Source organism: Jaculus jaculus, chromosome 7, assembly GCF_020740685.1.
Source record: "Jaculus jaculus isolate mJacJac1 chromosome 7, mJacJac1.mat.Y.cur, whole genome shotgun sequence".
Taxonomy (NCBI): domain Eukaryota; kingdom Metazoa; phylum Chordata; class Mammalia; order Rodentia; family Dipodidae; genus Jaculus; species Jaculus jaculus.
Window position 1 is genome coordinate 126,533,390 of NC_059108.1, and position 15,299 is coordinate 126,548,688.

The window sequence follows — 15,299 nt, forward strand, 5'->3', positions numbered from 1 at the left end:
CACATGCACACATATTTACACATGCAATAAAATAAATTAAAGGGCTAGAGAGATGGCTTAGTGTTTAAGTCACTTGCTTGCAAAGCCAAAGGACCCAGATTCAATTCCACAGCACCCACATAAACCAGAGGTGGCACATGTGTCTGGAGTTCATTTGCAGCAGCTATCTCTCAAATAAATGAATGAAAATAAAATATTCAAAAAATAAAATGAAATGGGTGGACTGATCTTGGTTACAAAGGAGAAAGAGGCTTCATGATTGCTGGGTGGTAGAAAACTGTGTCGTCTCTTGCAGCATAAACTGCCTTATTATTAGCTTTAGAGGTTGACAGCAAGGAGTGGTGATGGCTCAGGTGTTTACATTCTGTCCCCTTAGCTGGTTCATAGTGGTTCTATTCAGTTACCCATGCTTACTCTTCTTTTGTTGTTTTTTGTTTGTTTGTTTGTTTTGTGAGGTAGGGTCTCACTCTAGCCCAGGCTGACTTGGAACTCACTCTGTAATCCCAGGCTGGCCTTGAACTCAAGGCGATCCTCCTACCTCCCTTCCCTAGTGCTGGGATTAAAAGTGTGCACTATCTCTATCACGCCTTCCAAGGCTCGGAGTCCATTGCGGAAGTGGTGGCGGAAAGAATGTAAGAGCCAAAGGAAGGGTAGGACTCCTTACAACGTGCTCCCTCCAGACATAAAATGGCCTGGATATCCATGACCTCATAGTGCCTGACACTACCTACACAAGACTGTCATAAGAGGAGGAAAAGACCATGACATCAAAATAAAAGAGAGACTGATTGAGATGGGGAGGGGATATGATGGAGAATGGAATTTCAAAGGGGAAAGTGGGCGGGGGAGGGAGGGTATTACCATGGGATACTTTTTATAATCATGGAAAATGTTAATAAAAATTGAGAAAAATAAAAATTTAACATGGTTTTGAGTAATTCACATTTAGATAAAAACCTAGAGGCCAATAATATCCAATAGCTTGAGAAGATAAAACTAGACTCTCTAATGTCATCAACTTTACCAATGTTCGTCCAGGTCTGTTTAATATATGTGCAGTGAAGATATACTCACTTTATAATTTCTTATAAAAGAGCAAGTAAGGAGTAAATGCAGGAGATGTAGAGGGGGGAAGAGAATTCAGAAAGTCCTTCTCTTAAGTCACTTTCCCTTCCGAATCACCAAAAAGCAACCACTTTTCCTCATGTTCCTTTAAGCTCTGTGCTATGCATGAGATCTCGTTCGCAAATCCACTCATGTGAGTGCCTGCTGGGTCACTGGACTCCTCGTTTCCAGATTCATGGGTCCCCTTTGTGTCATTTGTTTCAGAATGTCTGTTCTCGGCACATGCTGAGCTGGAGCCTCATCAGGACTAGACGTCTCGTTGTGCCGTTCATAATCTGCTTTGCTCTTTGGCCCTCTGAGAAGTCCAATAGCTTCTGCGTCTTTCTAGTTCAAAACTTGCCGAGGCTGGGCATTTCCACCAACTCTAATCCGCACAGCATCATGATTTTTCAGCCACACCCATTGCTTCTTCCTCATTCAGTGGTGCCGACTTATGTTTCACACATCTGATCAACCTCTAAGTCGCCCTTGTCCAGTTCTAGACTACTGAGGTCGGTGACTTTCACAGAAGCAGTGTATTGTCCACTACTAATGGTAATGCCACTCTGCATCACAACCGCAGACAGCCCACAGCTGTCATTCGTTAGCTTTGTGCTCCATTCTTCTAGTGATGGTCTAAGGGGTGTCCACAAAGGAGCGTTGATCTCGGGAAGTCCACTGCCACGGCAATGAAACTCCAGGCCGCTGGCAGCAAAGCACATCAAGTGAATAGTCACCACCTCAGGCATTTTATCAAACAACAGTCTTCGTTCAGCTTCAGTGTAATGATGGCAATTCTCACAGAAATATTTATCTTCTCCTACAATTCTCTCCACTGAAGCAAGCTGTGAAATTGCCCATCTATTTTGGGCTCTGGAGAATTTTCAGAGCTCTCCTCCGCTTTGGAAGGCTCGTCTTCTTGCACAGGCACACTGATATCCCAAAAGTCTTCTCTTCTTTCTGTTAGACTCTCACATTCCAAACGAGTCCTCAATACCAGCTGACCTTGAAACAATTTCTCCACTAGCTCAAAACCCATCTGCTCTGCACCTCTGTTTATAGGCTTAACTTCGTCACCAGTTTCCACTGTGCCATTCCCAGGAAACCCAAGTCCACAACCATCGGGTGAGCTGTCACCCTCACACTTCCCTGAGGCCTCCTCAAGGTCACACTCATTTTCTTTAGATTGTCCTTTGGATCCTGGGTTTGTGGCTCTGTTTTCCCAGACTACAGAATTTAGGAAGAATGCTGGGTTGCTTTGTTGTGGACTCTAACCAATTTATTTTAACTCCTGATTTCTTTTGTGAGGATTTTGCACTCTCATTTTCAGAAACACACTTGGGGATTATTTTGGGAAGAATCTCTAACGTACTAGTAGTAGCTTTTCTTTTCGATGTAGTCTGTCTCTGGTTCTCTTCCCATGGCTGATATTCCTTGGACAAGTTACTTTTCCTCTTCATGCCACCAAACTCAGTGTCACTTTTTCTTTTCCCGTGCCCTTTGGGGAGCTTTTCTTTATAGTCCTCAGAATTTCTCATATTGTCAGCCTGCAGGCTGTTAACACCACTCATTTCCTCTTTCTCATCAAATTTTTCTTCTGCCTTAGTAGATAATTCTGCCATAGTGACTTCTTTTTTTAGGAGTTGGCATGTTTCTTGAATGTTTCCCAAAATACACTGTAATACTTCCCGTGCATCATGCTGTAGATATCCTTCATACATAGGGTTCAATTCCCTGAGTGTGTTAAGCAGTTGTCTATGCTGAGTAGCAAGTTCTTCAGTGTATTTCTCTGGATTTAAGAGAAAACTAGGACAGATCTGGGTGTGGTGGCGCTCGCCTTTAATCCCAGCACTCAGGAGGCAGAGGTAGGAGGATCGCTGAGAGTTCAAGGCCACCCTGAGACTACGTAGTGAATTCCAGGTCACCCTGGGCTAGAGTGAGACCCTACCTTGGAAAAACAACATCAACAACAAAAAGGACAAAAAATATTATATTTTATATTATATTATGCAGAAAACTATTGAGATAAGTACTGCCAAGATTATTCAGTCCTACAAATGGTAACAGGTTTTCTCTCTTCTCACAGTTTACAGGTGAGGACTGGGCTGCAGGGACTACTGGATGGATTTCAGATGTTCTGTATTCAGAAGCTTTTTCTTCCTTCTCTTGAGAATCTGTGAAATCTAAAGCTCTCTTAGTCTCCTTTTTCTGAAAAAACTTCAAAGAAAGTCTGTTTTCCTTGGATGGACTACCTCTCAAAAGCCCATTATTTTCATTAGGTATGACACCAGGCATTTTATTTTTATTTTTGTTTTTATTTTTGTCCAAATCTCACAGAGTTGACAAGAGTTTACATAGGGAAGCTGTGATCACCAATTACATCATTATGTCATGGCCCCAAACGAGGTCCGCGGCGCTGCCATCTAGGGGACTAGCCGGGCTGTGGGCGTGAGCGACAGGTGAGCCCGGGCGGTGGCTGCTCCAGACCCCGGGGAAGGCTGGTCCCCCCTGGGAGTGGCCATCCGCTCGCGGAGCGGGACGCGGGAATTGGGACGCTGCTAGGTCCTGCCTCGCGTTGGGCCCACTGCAGCAGCTAGGATCTCCCGGCGCCGCTGGTGTTTCCTTTAAAACAAACAAACAAACAAAACACCACTTTTAGGGCTGGAGAGATGGCTTAGCTGTTAAGGCGCTTGCCTGCAAAGCCAAAGGATCCAGATTTGATTCCCCAGGATCCACGTAAGTAAGATGGGCAAGGTGCATCCCATGTGTCTGGAGTTCATTAAGAGAGAAAAAGAGCCGGGCGTGGTGGCACACGCCTTTAATCCCAGCACGTGGGAGGCAGAGGTAGGAGGATCGCCCTTAGTTCGAGGCCACCCTGAGACTCCATAGTGAATTTCAGGTCAGCCTGGGCTAGAGTGAGACCCTACTTTGAAAAAAGAAAGAAAGAAAGAAAGAAAGAGAGAGAGAGAGAGAGAGAGAGAGAGAGGGAGAGAAAGAAAGAGAGAAAGAAAGAAAGAAAGAAAGAAAGAAAGAAAGAAAGAAAGAAAGAAAGAAAAAGAGGGTTGGAGAGATGGCTTAACGGTTAAGGCGCTTGCCTGCAAAGCCTAAAGACCCAGGTTTGATTCCCCAGTGCCCATGTATGCCAGATGCACAAGGTGGCACATGCTTCTGGAGTTTGTTTGCAGTGGCTGGAAGCCCTAAAACACCCATTCATTCTCTCTCCTCTTTCCCTCTCTCAAATAAATAAACAAACACATATATATGTATATGTGTGCATATGTGTGTGTGTGTGTGTGTGTGTGTGTGTGTGTGTGTGTATTTCTTTGTGGGTAAACAGTAGACTTGAGAGCCACTAGCTTGGGGAGTTCTAGTGACTTTTTTTTTTTATTAACAACTTCCATGATTATAAAAAATATCCCATGGTAATACGCTCCCTCCCCCCACTTACCCCTTTGAAACTCCATTCTCCATCATACCCCTTCCCCATCTCAATCAGTCTCTCTTTTACTTTTGATGTCATGACCTTTTCCTTCTCTTATGATGGTCTTGTGTAGGTAGTGTCAGGCACTGTGAGGTCATGAATATCTAGGCCATTTTGTGTCTGGAGGGAGCATGTTGTAAGGAATCCTACCCTTCCTTTTGCTCTTACATTCTTTCCACCACCTCTTCCACATTAGACCCTGAGCCTTGGAAGGTGTGATAGAGGTATTGCAGTACTGAGCACTGCGGTCATTTCTTTCCATCACCATGATACCTTCGGAGTCATCCCAAGGTCACTGCCATCTGAAAAGAGAAGATTCTCTATCAAAAGTGAGAGTAAAAAAAAAAAAAAGAAAAAAAAAAGTGAGAGTAGCATTAATGTAAGGGTGTGAACATTAACAGAAGTGCTTACTGGGCAGTTTGATAAGCATAGTATATACATTTAGCCAGACAACAGCATATGTTACACCCCTAGGGCTCATAACTACCACTGTTTTAAGTTTTCAGTATCAGGGATGTATTCCCTCCCATGGAGCAGGCCTCCAGTCCAATTAAAGGGCAGTTGGTTTCCCCCATAACAGACATGCCATTATTGCACCCATTGGCTCATTTGGCCTGGTTGGCCAAATATAAGGCTTGCAGTGTCCACTGTTGAGTATCTTCACTGGTGATTTCTCTTCCTCCCATTGAACTGCATGCAGAATGGCTTCTTCTAGCTTTCTGTCAGCTGGTCTACATGGAGGAGGTTATCAGCTCAGATCCAGCAGAATTTCTCATTGGCCTTGCAGCCCAAGTATATGGAATCTTCAGCGATAGGGTCTTACCATCTATTCCTGGTGGGAAACCAAGGGCCTCTGCAATGACCTATAATGTTTTGGGGGCATCAGGGACCTCCCTGGCCAACAATTCACTGGAAGGTATCCCATCCCGGGCACTGAAAATTTTCTAGTAACAACCTACAGCTCCTGAGTGTTCCATTGTCCAAAAAAGTAGGATTACATATGAGTTATTTATATCCTCTTAGATTTTGATTAGCTGTCTCTCCACCTTTCCTTTACTCAATCTCTTCCTCAGACTTCATTTTGGGCCTCTTCACCCCCATCCAGGCCCATAAGATTTTTAAAGCTCATCCAGCATGATGGCACTGATGCTTCTAGGTATTTCACTACATACCTCTTTCCTGTACTATTAACAACACACCTGGCAACACTTTCATAAACTGATGTGGTATTGCCCAAAGCTCAGTTCATACAGAAATGTCCCCAACTATCAATTATCTTCTGACAGTTGATTTATGGGAATCAGGACCCAAACAAGGGTCAAATGTGACACTTGGCCAGGAGGCAGCCTCTCCCTTCTAGCCAAATCATTGTCATGTTGAAACTCCAATTTAAGAAAAGACATAAAAAAAAAAAAAAAAAAAGTGGCTGCGGGTGGTGGTGCATGCCTTTAATACTCAGAAGGCAGAGGTAGGAGGACTGCTGTAACTTCAAAGCCACCTTGAGACTAAAAAGTGAGTTCCAGGTCAGCCAGGCCTACAGAGAGCCCCTGCCTCAAAAAATAAAATACACATAAATTAAAGAAATATATCTAGGGCTGGAGAGATTGCAATGCCAAAGGACTCAGGTTCAATTCCCCAGCACCCATGTAAAGCCAGATGCACAAGGTGGTGCATGCATTTGGAATTTGTTTCCAGTGGCTAGAGGACCTGGTGTGCACATTTCTTCCCTCCTTCCTTCCCTCCTTCCTTCCTTTCTTCCTTCCTTCCTTCCTTCCTTCCTTCCTTCCTTCCTTCCTTCCTTCCTTCCTTCCTTCCTTCCTTCCTGTCTCTCTCTCAAATAATAAAATATTAAAAAGAAAAAATGGGCTGGAGAGATGGCTCAGTGATTAAGCCACTTGCCTGTGAAGCGTAAAGACCCGTGTTCAACTCTCCAGGTCCCACGTAAGCCAGATGCACAAGGTGGCACAAGAGCACAAGGTTGAACCTGCACAGAAGGTGGCACACGCATTTGCAGTTTGATTACAATGCCTGGAGGTCCTGGCGCATCGATTCTCTCTCTCCCTCCCTCCCTCTCTCTCTCTGTCTTTCTCTCACGCACGCACACATTAAAAAAAAAAAAAAAAAAAAAAAGGCTAAAGCCAGGCGTGGTGGCGCACACCTTTAATCCCAGCACTTGGGAGGCAGAGGTAGGAGGATCATCATGAGTTTGAGGCCACCCTGAGATTCCACAGCGAAGTCCAGGTCTGCCTAATGACCTGGGTTCAATTCTTCAGTACCCACATGAAACCAGATGCAAAAAGTAGCACATGCATCTGGAGTTAGTTTGCAGTAGCAGGAGGCCCAGGCTCTCCTACTCTCTCTCTCTTTCTCTCCTCACAAATGAATAAAAGAAAAGAAAAGAATGCATCTGTCTTCCTCACACTGCTTCTGAGTGGTTGTGTATTTATTCTTTCCATTCTTCTTGTTTTGTACTTCTTCCAGTGTTCCCATTACTCTCTGTATTAACTACTATTTGAGTATGGTTTGTTTTTTCCAGGTTCCTTATATGTGTGCTTTTCTTTCTCTTCAGCATGGAGGATTCTTTCAGGTATTTTCTGTAGAGCTTATTTTTTATTTTTATTTTATTTTTTTTTTTTGGTTTTTCGAGGTAGGGTCTCACTCTGGTCCAGGCTAACCTGGAATTTACTCTGTCATCTCAGGGTGGCCTTGAACTCATGGCAATCCTCCTACCTCTGCCTCCTGAGTGCTGGGATTAAAGGTGTGCACCACCACGCCCGGCTTGTAGAGCTTATTTAGTGTTCACAAATTCCTTTAGCCTGCTTTTGTTGTGGAATGTCCGTATTTCTCTGTCTATTTGAATGGATAGCTTTGTTGGATCAAGTAATCTTGGTTGACAGTTGTTATCTTTCAGAACTTGGAATATATCATTCCAAGCCCTTCTGGTTTATAAAGTTTGTGTTGAGTAATCTGCTGTGATCCTGATGGGCTTGCCTTTGTATGTGACTTGATTTTTCTCTCTAACTGCTTTTAGTATATTTTCTTTGGTTTTGTGTGTTTTATAGTTTAATTATAATATAATGGTGAGAGGTTCTTTCCAGGTTTTGTCTGTTTGGTGTTCTAAAGGCTTTGTATCTATATTGGCATCACTTTCCCTATTTGGGGGAAATTTTCTTCTATGATTTTGTTGAAAATATCTGCTATGGACCAAGTGGTGGTAGCACATGACTTTAATCCCAGCACTTGGGAGGCAGAGGTAGGAGGATCATCGTGAGTTTGAGGCCACCCTGAGACTACGTAGTGAACTCCAGGTCAGCCTAGGCTAGGGTGAGACCCACCTCGAAAAACCAAAAATAAAAATAAAAATAAAAATAAATAAATAATAATAATAATAATAATAATAAGACTAGGTTGGCCTTGAACTCATAGTGATCTCTCTGTCTCAGCCTCCCCAGTACTGGCATTACAGGTATAAGCCATCAGGCCTGGCTTCTGTTTTAAGGATTATTATTGTTATTATTAGTAGCTTTAATTTTTTTTTTTTTTTAAGCAGGGCCTGGTGGCATATATCTTTAATCCTAGCACTTGGGACACAGAGTTAGGAGAATCAAGGGTGTAATCTTGGGGCTAGAAATATGGCTTGGCAGTTAAGGCGCTTGCCTACAAAGCATGTTCCACTCCCCAGAACCCACATAAGCCAGATGTACAAGGTGAAGCGAGTGCACACTGTCTCACATGCACACAGGGTGTGGTGGCACACACATCTGGAGTTCAATTACAGTGGCTGGAGGCCCTGGGACTCCATGTGGTCTTCCCTCCTTTGGGGAGCCTGGAGGACTGATCTCTCCTTGGTTGTGACTCTCCTGTTGTCGGCTGTACACCAGTTGCTTCCTCTCAAACTGTTTTTTCAGGTCTAAGCACCCTTCCCCACTGTGCTTGCACCCTAGCACCCTGGAAATTCATTGTATGCAAAAGTTCATCCCAAGGGCTCAGCAAATACAAGTTTGTCCACTATAGGTAGGAGGTTCGCTTTTGTCATGGAAGGAATAAACCTACAAAGTAAGACTCATTTCTGCTCAGCGCGGGAGGTCTTTTATTACTGCTGCAGAAGATAAGCACCTGGCAGAGTTGATGTTTTCCATTCTCCTCTGACACTTACCTGACATGATTTGACATGACACTGGTTTGTTGTATACTCACAAACATTGTCAAGATATGAAAGGGAGTGCCTGGAGGTGTACTTTTTGTGAACTTGAGCAAATGAGGATTCGTACATTAAAATAAAGTGCCAAGTGATGCCTCATCATTGGAATGCAGGATGTCACCTAACTAACAAGCTAATCCAAAATCCTCTTTCATTTCAAAAACAGCAGGGCTGGAGATGCACTCTGTGGCAAGCGCTTGCCTGGCTTGCACAAGGCCCAGGGTTCAATCCCCTGCGGAGACTAAACAAACCAGAAAGCAGTGGGCTGTAGGTCACTGAGAAATCAAGCCAGAGCCGAGCAGGAAGCCTCTTCCCTGTTGACAAGCTGTCAGAATGCTGGAAGGAGCTGTGCAGCGCACAGCCTTTGGGAGGAGAAAAGTCACCAGTGGTCTTTAGCCTAACGCTCACCCAGCGCATTTCAGCTCTTCACATCCATGGTCTTAACCACCGGTGGATCCTGCAAGCTTTACTGCTGGCCAACCAGACCCAATGCACCAACTGGAAGGAGAGGAGTGCTTACAATTCTGTCTTCCAGACACGAAGTGGCCTTGATATTCATGACCTCACGGTGGCTGAGTGGCTAAACAAGACCTGCATAATAGGAGGAAAAAATGATGGCATCAAAATAGAAAAGAGACTAGTTGGAAAGAAGGGATTCAGTGGAAGGAGAATTGGGAAAGAAAAAGGGGAGTGTTGAGAGGGGATTATGATAATGGAACAGTATCCACGTTTATGGAAATTGTCAATAAAAGGTTAAAAAATAAATAGAAAAAAAAAACCCTGCCAGGCATGGTGGTGCACGCCTTTAATCCCAGCACTTGGGAGGCAGAGGTAGGATTGCTCTGAGTTCGAGGCCACCCTGAGACTACACAGTGAATTCCAGGTCAGCCTGGGCTACAGCATGACCCTACCTCCAAAAGCCAAAAAGTAATAATTTTAAAATAAAAACCGGTGGGATGGGGACTGTGTGTTGTTCGTGATGTTGCCACCTGGTGGCGCCACTCTAGCACGAAAACAGAAACAGCTAGGTTCCTGAGTGGCAATCACAGAACTGCAGCGTGGTTAGATGCCCTGGACTGGGGAGATCATTAGGTGATCTTGGAAGTCCTTCTGTGAAAAGTTTCTGGAGTAGAAGAGCTGTGAGAAGAAACAGTGTTTGCTATCCATCTGCATCATACCCCCTCCCTCTCTCCGTTAGCCTCTCTTATTTTGTTGTCATAGTCTTTTTGGAGAAAGTATTCTTGACTTTGAAAGGAATCCGTCGTGTTCTGTAAATGTAACTGATTTGATCAGACTCAGCCCAAGCAGCAGATGATCTCACCCAGAAAGCCCCGTCGGCCCTCCTTGTCCTTGTCCTCCACATTTGAAGATTCTACTAACCTGGGGTCAGAAAGATCTGCTCAAAAGCTGGGTCTCTCCTGGACATGTACAGACATTCCCCTGTCATTATATCCCACACCACACACACAGCATAACAACTAGGGCATACCATGTACACTGTATTAAGCATCACAGCAATCTAGAAATGGTTTAACGTAGGCTATGAAAATACTGTACCATTTTCTGTAAGGAACTCGAGGATCCTTAGATTTTTGGGAGGTTGTGTGTATTTTCGAGTGAATCCCCCAGAGGATACCGAGGAATGGCCATAAAGCATCCCAGACCACACAGCGGGCAATCAAGTGAGATTTGAACCTAGATCGCATTTGACCAAAGTTCATCTTCCTTCTATAAACCTGAATAAGCAGATGTCTGTCTCTCTGTGACGAGGGTGGAGAGACAGTGTCAGTAAGTTATCATTTCTCTTTCACAAATTACATGACTTTCCCTGTCGTCATGCATCCGTGGGCCCGATGATTATGGAGACTGTTTACATGGAAAGAGTCACACCTTCTCGCCAGACATAATGTCACCATCGTGTGGTTAAGGAGGCAATGGTGCGTCAATCAGCAAAGTGCTCAATCGGTGATTCATTTGTAAGATTTTCTTTCTGTGAGTCAGCAGCCCTTTCAGAGTAAAGGAGAGGCTGTTGAAGGCAAGGCAGAAAAGGTAGAAAATTGTCGCCCAGCAGCAGCAAATGCTTCCTAAATCCTTGTTAAATTTGATTTAAAAAAATTTTTTTGTTGTTTTTATTTATTTGAGAGTGACAGAGAGAGAGTGAGAGAGAGAGTGAGAAAGAGAGAGAATGGGCGTGCCAGGGCTTCCAGCCACTGCAAACGAACTCCAGACGTGTGTGCCCCCTTGTGCATCTGGCTAACTTGGGTCCTGGGGAATCAAGCCTCGAACCAGGGTACTTAGGCTTCACAGGTGAGCACTTAACCACTAAGCCATCTCTCCAGCCCTGGATTTTTTTTTTTAACCCATCTTCAAACACCAAAGAGGAGACCAAAGCAGGAAACCTTGCATGATTTACCCACTTCCACTGCCACACAACAGACCAGCATGATCAGTCTGGATATGTGTCCTATTAAGCACGAACACAGTTGAAAGCACGAACACAGTTTTAGCCAGGTGTTGTGACACACTTCCTTAATCCCAGCAACAGAGGTAGGAGGACTGCTGAGTTTGAGGCTGGCCTCTGACTGCAGAGAGCTAGAGTGAGAACCTACCTTGGGGAGGTTTTGTTGTTTTTTTTTTTTTTAATCTATTTGAGAGCAACAGATAGAGAAAGAGGCAGAGAGAATTGGCGCGCCAGGGCTTCCAGCCTCTGCAAACGAACTCCAGACGCGTGCGCCCCCTTGTGCATCTGGCTAACGTGGGTCCTGGGGAACCGAGCCTCGAACCAGGGTCCTTAGGCTTCACAGACAAGCGTTTAACCGCTAAACCATCTCTCCAGCCCTTGTTTTGTTTCTTGGAGGTAAGGTCTCATTCCAGCTCAGGGTGACCTGGAATTCACTATGTCGTCTCAGGGTGGCCTGGAATCCATGGCGAACCTCCTACCTCTGCCTCTCAGGTGCTGGGACTAAAGACGGGCGCCACCATGCTCAGCGCCACAATATGCTTTTCTTAGCAACTTCTCTGCATCTGTTATCTTCGTTTATCCCTGCACAATCTCCCTGCTTCCAACGACCTTTCATGTAGCACTCATCCTTCTGTGGTTAATGTTTAGTGCACGGCAGTTCCTTCTGCCGGTTTACGACCTTCTTGGGAGCAGAGACCACACATCTGCAGAGGCCCAGCACTTGGCAAGATGTTACTTAGGACCGGGTGTTGCAATGAGAGCACCCCACTGGAAGCAATTTAAGCAAAAAAAGAGGGCTTTGTTTCGAAGAGCCCGAGGGCAGAGGTGCAAGCTACGTCATGGGCACCCAGGAACCAAGTCCTCACAGTTCCTCGCATCCTGCATCTTGCCTCCCTCATTAGCACCTCTGCAAGTGTGTCCCCTCCCTGCTCCCTAGCCCACCCGGCGGAAAACCCGGCCGCCAGGACCTGCCCACCGAACCCGTCCAGCCCTGCCCGCAGAGCCTCAATCACCGCTTCGCTCCCCACCTTCCCAGTCCCCAGGGGCCGAGACTCTGATTGGTCCAGACGCGGTGAGGTGTTCACCTCTGGCCCAATCAACTATGGCCAGAGGGGTGCGGCCCAGTGGGAAGAACGAGGCTGTTCCTATGGAAACCATATGGGGTGGGGGCGGGGCGGCGCAGGAAGTTAGAAGGCACAGTTCCCAGAAAAAGGGAGAAAGAAGGCCGGGTTGGGAAACCCTAGGGGGCCACGTTCCAGAAAACTGTTCGTGAAGTGCCTTACTCTAAATGCTGTGGGTCCCCCAAACACACTGGGGTCTCTCTGGCTCCTATTTTCCTGCAGGAACATGCATATTGGATCAGCCCTTTCCCGACCCCCACCTGGAATACTCGCCTTGGTGGGCATGTTGGTCAACAACCGTAATTCCAACACTAGGGAGGCTGAGGCAGGAGGATGTCAAATTTGAGATCAGCCTGGCTACCTAAGCAGACTGTCTCAAAAAACAAAAGTACACCTTAACCATCCCCCGCCCCCAATAAAGCCCAACAAAAATCAGCACCTCACCTTGGGCTAGGGAGATAGCTCAGTTGGTAAAGCTCTAGTGGTGCAAGCATGAAGAACTGAGTTCAAGACCCAATATCCACATAAAAATGCCAGGTGGAGCCGGGCGTGGTGGCGTACGCCTTTAATCCCAGCACTTGTGAAGCAGAAATAGGATTTCCATGAGTTCGAGGCCACCCTGAGACTACATAGTGAATTCCAGGTCAGCCTGGGCTACAGCGAGATCCGACCTCGAAAAACCAGACCAAACCAAACAAACAAAAGATGCCAGGCGGTAGGATGCACCTGTAACCCCAGTGCTACTAGGCAAGCGGAAACAGGAGGATCCTTGAGGCTTGCTGCCCAGTCTCTTCAGCCTAATTGGTGAGCTCCAGGCCAACTGGTACTCAGGAGGCAGAAGTAGGAGGATTGACAGTGAGTTTGAGGCCACCCTGAGAGATTACATTATGAATTCCAGTCAGTCTGGGCTAGAGCTAGGCCTTACCTCGAAAAACCACACACACACACACACACACACACACACACAACGCTTGCCTGCCTATGAAACCTAAGGACCCAGGTTTGATTCCCCACAATCCACAGCGGGCAGATGCACATGGTGGTACAAGCATCTGGTGTTTGTTTGCAAGCCCCTACCTCAAAAAGAAAAATGAGGGTGGAGGAGGAAAGGGTGGGAAAAACAAAAGCAAAAGAAGAAAGAAAGAAAGATAAAAAATAAAAAGAAATGAAATGAACTCCAGGTGCATCTGGCTTTAAGTGTGTACTGGACAATTGAACTCATGCTATTAGGCTTTGCAGGCAAGTGCCTTAACCACTGAGCCATCTCTCCAGCCCCAAATCCCTTCTGTTCAGTTAGTCTGTCTTTTATTTTGAAGTCATTTATTTTTTATTTTTTTAGTCTTACTTTATTTTTTCTCAAGTTTTTAAAACATTTTCCATGATTATAAAAAAGATCCCATGGTAATACCTTCCCATACCCCCTTTTCCCCTTTGAAATTCCATCCTCCATCATATCCCCTCCCCATCTCAATAAGTCTCTCTTTTATTTATTTATTTATTTTTGGTTTTGCGAGGTAGGGTCTCACTCTGGTCCAGGCTGACCTGGAATTAACTCTGTAGTCTCAGGGTGGCCTCGAACTCATGGCGATCCTCCTACCTCTGCCTCCCGAGTGCTGGGATTAAAGGCGTGCGCCACCACGCCTGGCTTCTCTTTTATTTTGATGTCATGATCTTTTCCTCCTCTCATGACGGTCTTGTGTAGGTAGTGTCAGGCACTATTAGGTCATGGATATCCAGGCCATTTTATGTCTGGAGGGAGCATGTTGTTAGTAGTCCTACCCTTCCTTTGGCTCTTACATTCTTTCCGCCACCTCTTTCACATTAGACCCTGAGCCTTGGAAGGTGTGATTGAGATGTTACTCGGTACTCTAGTCACTTCTTTCCAGCACCATGATACCTTCTGAGTCATCCCAAGGTCACTGCCATCTGAAAAGAGAAGATTCTCTACCAAAAATGAGAGTAGCCCTAGGCATATATCCAAAGGACTCATCTCATTTCCTTAGAAGTACATGCTCAACCATGTTTATTGCTGCTCAATTTATAATAGCTGGGAAATGGAACCAGCCTAGATGTCCCTCAACAGATGAGTGGATAATGAAGATGTGGCACATTTATACAATGGAGTTCTACTCAGCGGTAAAGAAAAATGAAGTTATGAAATTTGCAGAAAAATGGATGGATCTGGAAAATATTATACTAAGTGAGGTAACCCAGGCCCAGAAAGCCAAGCGCCACATGTTCTCTCTCATATGTGGATCCTAGCTACAGATGACTGGGCTTCTTCATGAGAATGAAAATACTTAGTAGCAGAGGCCAGTAAGGTAAAAAGGAGACATAAAGGAGAAAGGAAGGGAGGAGGATACTTAATAGGTTGATATTGTATATATGTAATTACAGTGATTGTAAAAAGGTAAAAAGGTAAAAAGGAGACATAAAGGAGAAAGGAAGGGAGGAGGATACTTAATAGGTTGATATTGTATATATGTAATTACAGTGATTGTAATGGGGAGGTAATATGATGGAGAATGGAATTTCAAATGGGAAAGTGTGGGGGTGGGAAGGGAGGGAATTACCATGGGATATATTTTATAATCATGGAAAATGTTAATAAAAATTAAAAAAAAATGAGAGTAGCATTAATATAAGGGTATGAATATTAAGAGAAGTGCTTACTGGGCAGTTTGATAAGCATAGTATATACACTTATCCAGACATCAGCAGATGTTACACCCCTAGGGTTCATGACAACCCCTGTTTTAAGTATTCAGTATCAGGGATGTATTCCCGTGGAGTGGGCCTCCAGTCCAATTGGAGGGCAGTTGGTTTCCACCATGACAGACGTGCCACTATTGCACCCATTGGCTCATTTGGGCTGGCTGGCCAATTATAAGGCTTGCAGTGTCCACTGTTGAGTATTTTCACTGGTGATTT

The 15,299-nt window shown here is 45.1% G+C and overlaps 1 protein-coding gene and 1 pseudogene across 2 annotated transcripts in view; one reads left to right on the forward strand and one right to left on the reverse strand.

The window, feature by feature from the left end:
• The window catches only part of Gon7 (GON7 subunit of KEOPS complex), a 51,900-nt gene that overhangs the window by 30,042 nt on the left and 6,559 nt on the right, over positions 1-15,299 (forward strand). The window contains exon 3 of one of the 2 annotated variants that reach the window (XM_045154386.1): positions 3,191-3,354. The exons of the other annotated variant lie outside the window; for it this stretch is intronic. The gene's annotated coding sequence lies outside the window, so the exon portion shown is untranslated. Of the gene's footprint in view, positions 1-3,190; positions 3,355-15,299 lie in introns of those variants that run through there. 2 annotated transcript variants of the gene reach the window in all.
• LOC101601273 lies at positions 1,076-3,399 on the reverse strand (annotated as a pseudogene).